This window comes from Procambarus clarkii, chromosome 2, assembly GCF_040958095.1.
Source record: "Procambarus clarkii isolate CNS0578487 chromosome 2, FALCON_Pclarkii_2.0, whole genome shotgun sequence".
Classification (NCBI taxonomy): domain Eukaryota; kingdom Metazoa; phylum Arthropoda; class Malacostraca; order Decapoda; family Cambaridae; genus Procambarus; species Procambarus clarkii.
In genome coordinates, this window is record NC_091151.1 from 56,018,164 (window position 1) to 56,032,216 (window position 14,053).

A 14,053-nucleotide genomic window follows, 5' to 3' on the forward strand; every position below is an offset into this window, starting at 1 on the left:
AGGTACCTCCCGTCACTGTGGTCGTCAGGTACCTCCCGTCACTGTGGTCGTCAGGTACCTCCCGTCACTGTGGTCGTCAGGTACCTCCCGTCACTGTGGTCGTCTGTGGTCAGGTACCTCCCGTCACTGTGGTCGTCAGGTAACCTCCCGTCACTGTGGTCGTCAGGTACCTCCCGTCACTGTGGTCGTCAGGTACCTCCCGTCACTGTGGTCGTCAGGTACCTCCCGTCACTGTGGTCGTCAGGTACCTCCCGTCACTGTGGTCGTCAGGTACCTCCCGTCACTGTGGTCGTCAGGTACCTCCCGTCACTGTGGTCGTCAGGTACCTCCCGTCACTGTGGTCGTCATGAGTACCTCCCGTCACTGTGGTCGTCAGGTACCTCCCGTCACTGTGGTCGTCAGGTACCTCCCGTCACTGTGGTCGTCAGGTACCTCCCGTCACTGTGGTCGTCAGGTACCTCCCGTCACTGTGGTCGTCAGGTACCTCCCGTCACTGTGGTCGTCAGGTACCTCCCGTCACTGTGGTCGTCAGGTACCTCCCGTCACTGTGGTCGTCAGGTACCTCCCGTCACTGTGGTCGTCAGGTACCTCCCGTCACTGTGGTCGTCAGGTACCTCCCGTCACTGTGGTCGTCAGGTACCTCCCGTCACTGTGTGGTCGTCAGGTACCTCCCCGTCACTGTGGTCGTCAGGTACCTCCCGTCACTGTGGTCGTCAGGTACCTCCCGTCACTGTGGTCGTCAGGTACCTCCCGTCACTGTGGTCGTCAGGTACCTCCCGTCACTGTGGTCGTCAGGTACCTCCCGTCACTGTGGTCGTCACCCTGGAAACACAAACCGAAACTGTCTCAATTTTCCGCTTGTTACAACTTGTAATAAAGTTGTTACATCTTGGCTTAACGTGTTTATGACGTATTAGAACGTTGTTACAACTTGCTATATTGGTTGTTATAATTGATTAGGAGGGGTTAAAACTTGTTCGAACGTTGTACCAACGTCGTAGTTTCGCTGTGTGTTTGGCGGGCAGGTACCTCCCGTCACTGTGGTCGTCAGGTACCTCCCGTCACTGTGGTCGTCAGGTACCTCCCGTCACTGTGGTCGTCAGGTACCTCCCGTCACTGTGGTCGTCAGGTACCTCCCGTCACTGTGGTCGTCAGGTACCTCCCGTCACTGTGGTCGTCAGGTACCTCCCGTTACTGTGGTCGTCAGGTACCTCCCGTCACTGTGGTCGTCAGGTACCTCCCGTCACTGTGGTCGTCAGGTACCTCCCGTCACTGTGGTCGTCAGGTACTTCAACTTCTTAAGCAATCTAGTTGTTAAACTAATGGGTTCTCACACCGATGTTATATTCATTGTTCTAAGCTCTGGGGGTCTTGATATCTCCTCATGAGATTATTTCGGGGCTTAGTGTCCCCGCGGCCCGGTCCCCGACCAAGCCTCCACCCCCACGAAGCAGCCCGTGGCCGCTGACTAACTCCAAGATACCTATTTACTGCTAGGTAACAGGGGCATCAGGGTGAAAGAAACTCTGCCCATTGTTTCTCACCGGCGGCCGGGATTGAACCCGGGATCACAGGATTACGCGTCCAGTGTTCTTTCCGCTCAGCTACCTGTTATCCTGAGGAAACCTACTTAATAACAAGTAACAATAGATTGATTGATTAATGAAGATTAAGTCCCCCAAAAGGTGGCACGGGCATGAATAACCCGTAAGTGGTAGCCCTTTTGAGCCATTACCAGTATCAGTGGATGATACTGGAGATCTGTGGAGGTGCGACTGCACCCTGCATGACGGGAGATGTCTCCCATGGAAGTAGCAATTGTTAATTAAGCAAAGGAAAATAACGGGAGGCAGTTCTCAGAAAAAATGGGCTGACAGAAAGATATGTGTACAGCAAAATAAATGTATTCAATTAACTTAAACTAATACACTATGACATGGCGTTAGGTTACGATAATTGAGTGTCGCTACCAACAGGTAAACGATCCCATAGGCAGCAGGACGCGATCCTTCCATTCTGAATAGTAAGTACCAGACGGCAGTTTCTAACCCTATTGCATGGGCAAAAGAACAAATTGCGAGCATTCTGCTCTCAACTGCACTCGGCACTTCCAATATCAAAACAACAGTAACACTTCTCCAATTAATTTATGTTAAAACTTTTGTCCCCGAGACAAACAACACTCAATTTACGTTAAATAATATGGCAGTAACACACCTGTCACAAAGACAACACAAGCAAATATAAATTTATATAATATAATATAAATTACCACAAAGACATACGAACAAAGGCAACTGCAGAAGACCTATTGGCCCATACGAGGCAGCTCCTATTTATAACCACCCAATCCCACTCATATACTTGTCCAACCCGCGCTTGAAACAATGGAGGGACCCCACCTCGACCACGTTTCGCGGCAATTGGTTTCACAAATCAACAACCCTGTTACTGAACCAGTATTTACCCAAGTCTTTCCTAAATCTAAACTTATCCAATTTATACCCATTGTTTCGTGTTCTGTCTTGAGTTGATACTTTTAATACCCTATTAATATTCCCTTTGTTATGTACATTCATCCACTTGTAAACCTCTATCATGTCACCCTTTACTCTTCGCCTTTCCAGTGAATGCAACTTAAGCTTTGTTAATCTTTCTTCATATGAAAGATTTCTGATTTGGGGAATTAACTCAGTCATCCTATGCTGGACACGTTCAAGTGAATTTATATCCATTCTATAGTAAGGCGACCAAAACTGAACTGCATAATCTAAATAGGGCCTAACCAGAGCTAGATAAAGCTGAGGAACCACACCAGGTGTCTTGTTACTAACGCTTCGATTAATATATCCCAGTGTCCTATTTGCCTTATTACGAACATTCATGCATTGATCCTTTTGTTTTAAATTCTTACTAATCATAACTCCGAGATCCCTTTCACAATCCAACTTCGCAATCTCAACACCATCTAGCTCGTATCTTGTGACTATAATCATTACCCAACCTCAGAACTTTACATTTATCAGCATTAAACTGCATCTGCCAATCCTTTGACCATTTCAAAGACAGGGAAAGGTAAATTTAAAAAGTAATCACGTATCACTGAGACGCCGTGATAATGGGCTACTCACCTAACTAATGATAAGAATTCCTGTGCCACTAAGACGCTGTCACTCACACCTGACACTTAGACACCTGCCACTTGGACCCCTGCCACTTAGACCCCCTGCCACTTGGACACCTGCCACTTAGACACCTGCCACTTGGACCCCTGCTACTTGGACACCTGACACTTGGACCCCTGCCACTTAGACCCCTGCCACTTGGACACCTGACACTTGGACACCTGACACTTGGACCCCTGCCACTTAGACACCTGCCACTTGGACCCCTGCTACTTGGACACCTGACACTTGGACCCCTGCCACTTAGACCCCTGCCACTTGGACACCTGACACTTGGACCCCTGCCACTTAGACCCCTGCCACTTAGACACCTGTCACTTAGACCCCTGCCACTTAGACCCCCTGTCACTTAGACACCTGGCACTTGGACACCTGACACTTAGACCCCTGCCACTTAGACTCCTGCCACTTGGACACCTGCCACTTAGACTCCTGCCACTTGGACACCTGCCACTTGGACACCTGCCACTTGGACACCTGCCACTTGGACTCCTGCCACTTGGACGCCTGCCACTTAGACACCTGTCACTTAGACACTTGCCACTTGGACACCTGCCACTTGGACACCTGCCACTTAGACTTCTGCCACTTGGGCACCTGCCTCTTGGACACCTGCCACTTGGACACCTGCCACTTCGACTCTTGTCACTTCGACTCCTGCCACTTAGACACCTGTCACTTAGACACCTGCCACTTGGACACCTGCCACTTAGACACCTGCCACTTAGACACCTGCCACTTGGACACCTGCCACTTAGACACCTGCCACTTAGACACCTGTCACTTGGACACCTGCCACTTAGACACCTGTCACTTAGACACCTGCCACTTGGACACCTGCCACTTAGACACCTGCCACTTAGACACCTGCCACTTGGACACCTGCCACTTAGACACCTGCCACTTGGACACCTGCCACTTAGACACCTGCCACTTGGACACCTGCCACTTAGACACCTGCCACTTGGACACCTGCCACTTAGACACCGTTACTGGACTAGATGTTATAATCCTAAACTGACATGTGCCTACTTAAGCACACACTACGTCGAGAGGTATGGCATGCTTCAAGTGTCATCACTGAGCGTCCGATTTGTCTAATAAGCCAAGTTTTCTTGAATTAATATATTTTCTCTAATTCTTTTCTTATGAAATGATAAAGCTAACCATTTCATTATGTATGAGGTCAATTTTTTTTTATTGGAGTTAAAATTAACGTAGATATATGACCGAACCTAACCAACCCTACCTAACCTAACCTAACCTATCTTTATAGGTTAGGTTAGGTTAGGTAGCCGAAAAAGTTAGGTTAGGTTAGGTTAGGTAGGTTAGGTAGTCGAAAAACAATTAATTCATGAAAACTTGGCTTATTAGGCAAATCGGGCCTTGCATAGTAGGCTGAGAAGTGCGTTCTGGCTACTAGGTACGACATATATATATATATATATATATATATATATATATATATATATATATATATATATATATATATATATATATATATATATATATATATATATATATATATATGTCGTACCTAGTAGCCAGAACTCACTTCTCAGCCTACTATGCAAGGCCCGATTTGCCTAAAAAGCCACGTTTTCATGAATTAATTGTTTTTCGTCTACCTAACCTACCTAACCTAACTTAACCTAACTTTTTCGGCTACCTAACCTAACCTAACCTATAAAGATAGGTTAGGTTAGGTTAGGTAGGGTTGGTTAGGTTCGGTCATATATCTACGTTAATTTTAACTCCAATAAAAAAAATTGACCTCATACATAATGAAATGGGTAGCTTTATCATTTCATAAGAAAAAAATTAGAGAAAATATATTAATTCAGGAAAACTTGGCTTATTAGGCAAATTGGGCCTTGCATAGTAGGCCGAAAAGTGCGTTCTGGCTACTAGGTACGACATATATATATATATATATATATATATATATATATATATATATATATATTATATATATATATATATATATATATATATATATATATATATATGTCGTACCTAGTAGCCAGAACTCACTTCTCAGCCTACTATTCAAGGCCCGATTTGCCTAATAAGCCAAGTTTTCCTGAATTAATATATTTATTATAATTTTTTTCTTATGAAATGATAAAGCAACCCTTTTCTCTATGTATGAGGTCAATTTTTTTTTATTGGAGTTAAAATTAACGTAGATATATGACCGAACCTAACCAACCCTACCTAACCTAACCTAACCTATATTTATAGGTAAGGTTAGGTTAGGTAGCCAAAAAAAGCTAGGTTAGGTTAGGTTAGGTAGGTTAGGTAGACGAAAAAACATTAATTCATGAAAACTTGGCTTATTAGGCAAATCGGGCCTTGAATAATAGGCTGAGAAGTGCGTTCTGGCTATTAGGTACGACATATATATATATATATATATATATATATATATATATATATATATATATATATATATATATATATATATATATATAACCTAGCCTAACCTAACCTATCTTTATAGGTTAGGTTAGGTAGCCGAAAAAGTTAGGATAGGTTAGGTTAAGTAGGTTAGGTAGTCGAAAAACAATTAATTCATGAAAACTTGGCTTATTAGGCAAATCAGGCTTTGCATAGTAGGCTGAGAAGTGCGTTCTGGCTACTAGGTACGACATATATATATATATATATATATATATATATATATATATATATATATATATATATATATATATATATATATATATATATATATATATAAGGCACAACTCTCCTAAACACGAGAGTGAAGTATACAACTTTAGAACACTTTCCCACCAGGAGACTCGAACCCTAGCCAGCACAGACTTTCACCAGACCAGGAGACTTTCGAGTCTCCTGGTGGGAAAGTGTTCTAAAGTTGTATACTTCACTCTCGTGTTTAGGAGAGTTGTGCCTTAAGCATAGACACAGTGTTCTCCCATATTAACAGGGACTTGATGAAAAAACGTATAAATGACCCCTCACTTGCTCTAGTGCTCTTGGGAGGTGGTGATCTTTGGTGTGTTTAAATACTCCGAAATTACCATCTCTTTTAAGGGTATGAGCAGGTGGTGGAGTGGGTTAAGGCGTACCTGTTATGCCAGTTGCTGGAAGGCTTCTGTGCTGGCTAGGGTTCGAGTCTCCTGGTGGGAAAGTGTTCTAAAGTTGTATATATATATATATATATATATATATATATATATATATATATATATATATATATATATATATATATATATGTATATATATGGCTATATATATATATATGGCTCCGAGGCTATGGGTCCCCCCTTCTTCCAGCTCTCCGAGGCTATGGGTCGCCCCTTCTTCCAGCTAGAGGTGGTACTCCCTTCCATTTTATATATATATATATATATATATATATATATATATATATATATATATATATATATATATATATATATATATATATATATATATATATATATATATATTATATATATATATATATATATATATATATATATATATATATATATATATATATATATATATATATTATATATATATATATATATATATATATATATATATATATATATATATATATATATATATATATATATATATATATATATGTCGTACCTAATAGCCAGAACGCACTTCTCAGCCTACTATGCAGGGCCCGATTTGCCTAATAAGCCAAGTTTTCCTGAATTAATATATTTTCTCTAATTTTTTTCTTATGAAATGATAAAGCTACCCATTTCATTATGTATGAGGTCATTTTTTTTTATTGGAGTTAAAATTAACGTAGATATATGACCGAACCTAACCAACCCTACCTAACCTAACCTAACCTATCTCTATAGGTTAGGTTAGGTTCGGTAGCCGAAAAAGTTAGGTTAGGTTAGGTTAGGTAGGTTAGGTAGTCGAAAAACAATTAATTCATGAAAAGTTGGCTTATTAGGCAAATCGGGCCTTGCATAGTAGGCTGAGAAGTGCGTTCTGGCTACTAGGTACGACATATATATATATATATATATATATATATATATATATATATATATATATATATATATATATATATATATATATATATATATATATATATATATATATATATGACAATGTCAGACCACGGAGGAAAAATGAAACAGGAATTTCCTTAAGTACTTTCGTATATTAAATACATCTTCAGAAGGTGAAGGACCTTCTGAAGATGTATTTAATATACGAAAGTACTTAAGGAAATTCCTGTTTCATTTTTCCTCCGTGGTCTGACATGGTCACATTCTTAATCACGTGTTTATTTTCGTGATATACACACACATATATAAATATATATATATATATATATATATATATATATATATATATATATATATATATATATATATATATATATATATATATATATATATATATATATATATATATATATATAAAGAGTAAATGTAACAATGGAAGCTTTTGGTAAAATGTTTTCATTTATATTTCATAGAAATGTGTGGAAGACCTCTCTCATTTCCCATAGTCAAACCCAAGCAAAATATATATATTTTTCTATATAAAATATAAAGCTACAGAGCATGAGCACGGTCAGAGCACATTACACGAGGCGATGAACATGCATTCCACGTGATACGTTTTGTTAAATTATATGGTTGAACGACTGACCAGATGGGGGTGTAACATGCAGAAAACAACATGACTTTGACACACCCCGAGCTGCACAAACACCCCACAGCTGCACCAACATGGGGGTACACCCACGTCATCATACAATGACGAGTGTGGTACAGCTGCACCAACATGGGGGGTACACCCACGTCATCATACAATGACGAGTGTGGTACAGCTGCACCAACATGGGGGGTATACCAACATCATCATACAATGACGAGTGTGGTACAGCTGCACCAACATGGGGGGTACACCCACATCATCATACAATGACGAGTGTGGTACAGCTGCACCAACATGGGGGGTACACCCACATCATCATACAATGACGAGTGTGGTACAGCTGCACCAACATGGGGGGTACACCCACGTCACCATACAATGACGAGTGTAGTACAGCTGCACCAACATGGGGGGTACACCCACGTCACCATACAATGACGAGTGTAGTACAGCTGCACCAACATGGGGGGTACACCCACATCATCATACAATGACGAGTGTAGTACAGCTGCACCAACATGGGGGGTACACCCACATCATCATACAATGACGAGTGTAGTACAGCTGCACCAACATGGGGGGTACACCCACATCATCATACAATGACGAGTGTAGTACAGCTGCACCAACATGGGGGGTACACCCACATCATCATACAATGACGAGTGTGGTACAGCTGCACCAACATGGGGGGTACACCCACATCATCATACAATGACGAGTGTGGTACAGCTGCACCCACATGGGGGGTACACCCACGTCATCATACAATGACGAGTGTAGTACAGCTGCACCAACATGGGGGGTACACCCACATCATCATACAATGACGAGTGTAGTACAGCTGCACCAACATGGGGGGTACACCCACATCATCATACAATGACGAGTGTAGTACAGCTGCACCAACATGGGGGGTACACCCACGTCATCATACAATGACGAGTGTAGTACAGCTGCACCAACATGGGGGGTACACCCACGTCATCATACAATGACGAGTGTAGTACAGCTGCACCAACATGGGGGGTACACCCACATCATCATACAATGACGAGTGTAGTACAGCTGCACCAACATGGGGGGTACACCCACATCATCATACAATGACGAGTGTAGTACAGCTGCACCAACATGGGGGGGTACACCCACATCATCATACAATGACGAGTGTAGTACAGCTGCACCAACATGGGGGGTACACCCACATCATCATACAATGACGAGTGTAGTACAGCTGCACCAACATGGGGGGTACACCCACATCATCATACAATGACGAGTGTGGTACAGCTGCACCCACATGGGGGGTACACCCACGTCATCATACAATGACGAGTGTGGTACAGCTGCACCAACATGGGGGGTACACCCACGTCATCATACAATGACGAGTGTAGTACAGCTGCACCAACATGGGGGGTACACCCACATCATCATACAATGACGAGTGTAGTACAGCTGCACCAACATGGGGGTACACCCACATCATCATACAATGACGAGTGTAGTACAGCTGCACCAACATGGGGGGTACACCCACATCATCATACAATGACGAGTGTAGTACAGCTGCACCCACATGGGGGGTACACCCACATCATCATACAATGACGAGTGTAGTACAGCTGCACCAACATGGGGGGTACACCCACGTCATCATACAATGACGAGTGTAGTACAGCTGCACCCACATGGGGGGTACACCCACGTCATCATACAATGACGAGTGTAGTACAGCTGCACCAACATGGGGGGTACACCCACATCATCATACAATGACGAGTGTGGTACAGCTGCACCAACATGGGGGGTACACCCACGTCATCATACAATGACGAGTGTGGTACAGCTGCACCAACATGGGGGGTACACCCACATCATCATACAATGACGAGTGTAGTACAGCTGCACCCACATGGGGGGTACACCCACATCATCATACAATGACGAGTGTGGTACAGTTGCACCAACATGGGGGTACACCCACATCATCATACAATGACGAGTGTAGTACAGCTGCACCCACATGGGGGGTACACCCACATCATCATACAATGACGAGTGTAGTACAGCTGCACCAACATGGGGGGTACACCCACATCATCATACAATGACGAGTGTAGTACAGCTGCACCCACATGGGGGGTACACCCACATCATCATACAATGACGAGTGTAGTACAGCTGCACCAACATGGGGGGTACACCCACGTCATCATACAATGACGAGTGTAGTACAGCTGCACCCACATGGGGGGTACACCCACGTCATCATACAATGACGAGTGTAGTACAGCTGCACCAACATGGGGGGTACACCCACGTCATCATACAATGACGAGTGTAGTACAGCTGCACCAACATGGGGGGGTACACCCACGTCATCATACAATGACGAGTGTGGTACAGCTGCACCAACATAGGGGGTACACCCACGTCATCATACAATGACGAGTGTAGTACAGCTGCACCAACATGGGGGGGGGGGTACACCCACGTCATCATACAATGACGAGTGTAGTACAGCTGCACCAACATGGGGGGTACACCCACATCATCATACAATAACGAGTGTGGTACAGCTGCACCAACATGGGGGGTACACCCACGTCATCATACAATGACGAGTGTAGTACAGCTGCACCAACATGGGGGGGGGTACACCAACGTCATCATACAATGACGAGTGTGGTACAGATGCACCAACATGGAAAACACCCACATCATCATACCATAATGACTATAGTACAGCTGCACCAACATGGTATACACTCACATCATGGAGAAATGTGTGGAGAAATGCCCCACAGACCACTGGAACATTATCTAACACAGGCCACAGTTACCACCACAACAGAACACTGGAACATTATCTAACACAGGCCACAGTTACAAACCCATAAAGATTTCAACTTATCTTCAACAGAGCAGAAGAAGCTGTTCAACACATGTGGCAAAATCTTACCAAGGCCACAATAGGATCATAAATACTCATATTCCCCCTAAGTAAAACAGAGGCTCAGGGCCCACGCAGGAATATCCCTGCAAAACATATAACAAAATCATACTGTGATGAGTGACGTAGAGCTGTACCATTATGGAATACACCAAGATCATCATACCATGATGATGTAACAATACTATGAAACACTGTTGCTACCATTGTAACACAACGGACACAGCTACTACCAATGTAACACAACGGACACCACTGCTACCATTGTAACACTTACAACGAACAACACTGCTACCATTGTAACACAACTGACACCACTGCTACCATTGTAACACAACGGACACCACTGCTACCATTGTAACACTTACAACGAACAACACTGCTACCATTGTAACACAACTGACACCACTGCTACCATTGTAACACAACGGACACCACTGCTACCACTAACACTTACAACGGACACCACTGCTACCATTGTAACACAACGGACACCGCTGCTACCATTGTAACACAACGGACACCACTGCTACCACTAACACTTACAACGGACACCACTGCTACCATTGTAACACAACGGACACCGCTGCTACCATTGTAACACAACGGACACCACTGCTACCATTGTAACACTTACAACAGACACCACTGCTACCATTGTAACACTTACAACGGACACCACTGCTACCATTGTAACACCACGGACACCGCTGCTACCATTGTAACACAACGGACACCACTGCTACCATTGTAACACTTACAACGGACACCACTGCTACCATTGTAACACAACAGACACCACTGCTACCATTGTAACACTTACAACGGACACCACTGCTACCATTGTAACACTTACAACGGACACCACTGCTACCATTGTAACACTTACAACGGACACCACTGCTACCACTGTAACACAACGGACACCACTGCTACCATTGTAACACTTACAACGGACACCACTGCTACCATTGTAACACTTACAACGGACACCACTGCTACCATTATAACACTTACAACGGACACCACTGCTACCATTGTAACACTTACAACGGACCCCACTGCTACCATTGTAACACTTACAACGGACACCACTGCTACCATTGTAACACAACGGACACCACTGCTACCACTGTAACACTTACAACGGACACCACTGCTACCATTGTAACACTTACAACGGACCCCACTGCTACCATTGTAACACAACGGACACCACTGCTACCATTGTAACACAACGGACACCACTGCTACCATTGTAACACAACGGACACCACTGCTACCATTGTAACACAACGGACACCACTGCTACCATTGTAACACTTACAACGGACACCACTGCTACCATTGTAACACTTACAACGGACACCACTGCTACCATTATAACACTTACAACGGACACCACTGCTACCATTGTAACACTTACAACGGACCCCACTGCTACCATTGTAACACAACGGACACCACTGCTACCACTGTAACACAACGGACACAGCTGCTACCATTGTAACACAACGGACACCACTGCTACCATTGTAACACAACGGACACCGCTGCTACCATTGTAACACTTACAACGGACACCACTGCTACCATTGTAACACTTACAACGGACCCCACTGCTACCATTGTAACACTTACAACGGACACCACTGCTACCATTGTAACACAACGGACACCACTGCTACCATTGTAACACTTACAACGGACACCACTGCTACCATTGTAACACTTACAACGGACACCACTGCTACCATTGTAACACAACGGACACCACTGCTACCATTGTAACACTTACAACGGACACCACTGCTACCACTGTAACACAACGGACACCACTGCTACCATTGTAACACTTACAACGGACACCACTGCTACCATTGTAACTCTTACAACGGACCCCACTGCTACCATTGTAACACAACGGACACCACTGCTACCATTGTAACACTTACAACGGACCCCACTGCTACCATTGTAACACAACGGACACCACTGCTACCATTGTAACACAACAGACACCACTGCTACCATTGTAACACTTACAACGGACACCACTGCTACCATTGTAACACAACGGACACCGCTGCTACCATTGTAACACTACGGACACCACTGCTACCATTGTAACACTTACAACGGACACCGCTGCTACCATTGTAGCACAATGGACACCACTGCTACCATTGTAACACTTACAACGGACACCACTGCTACCATTGTATCACTACGGACACCGCTGCTACCATTGTAACACAACGAACACCACTCCTACCACTGTAACACACCGGACACCACTGCTACCATTGTAAAACAACGGACACCACTGCTACCATTGTAACACAACAGACACCACTGCTACCATTGTAACACTTACAACGGACACCACTGCTACCATTGTAACACAACGGACACCGCTGCTACCATTGTAACACAACGGACACCGCTGCTACCATTGTAACACAACAGACACCACTGCTACCATTGTAACACTTACAACGGACAGCACTGCTACCATTGTAACACAACGGACACCGCTGCTACCAATGTAACACTACGGACACCACTGCTACCATTGTAACACTTACAACGGACACCGCTGCTACCATTGTAGCACAATGGACACCACTGCTACCATTGTAACACTTACAACGGACACCACTGCTACCATTGTAACACTTGCACATCAAGTGTCTTGTGTCAACTACATTTACAAAACCCTGTTCTTAAATGCAAATCATGCTCTGAAACTCTTCCTGGACAGATGTAATAGGACCCATTATCACCACACCAGAAATAAATATCTCTTTGATATCCCCAGAGTCAAACTTAATCTGTGTAAACACTCTATGCAAATAAAGGGACCCAGTCTATGGAACTCACTCCCTATTGAATTGAAAAGCTGTTCAACTTTTGCATCATTCAAAAACAATACTAAAAAGTACCTAATTTCATCTTCATAGTTTTTTACCTTTTGCTTTAAAACTGCACTGTATCTATTGCTACCCAATCTCCCAATCTTTATGTACCCAATCTGAACATCTTTATCATTGCGATCATTGCTGTCTTCTTATATGTGCTGTCAATCTGCTGTATTGTGTCTATTAATCTTGTTTAAATTACCAATCAAGCTGTCAATGTAATCAATCAGAGCTTTAATATACCAATCTGCTTTAATATACTTACTAATCTCTCTCATCTCATTTTTTTTCTTGCAATGTATTTGTTATCATTTTATTAATTCTGATAGAATTTACCT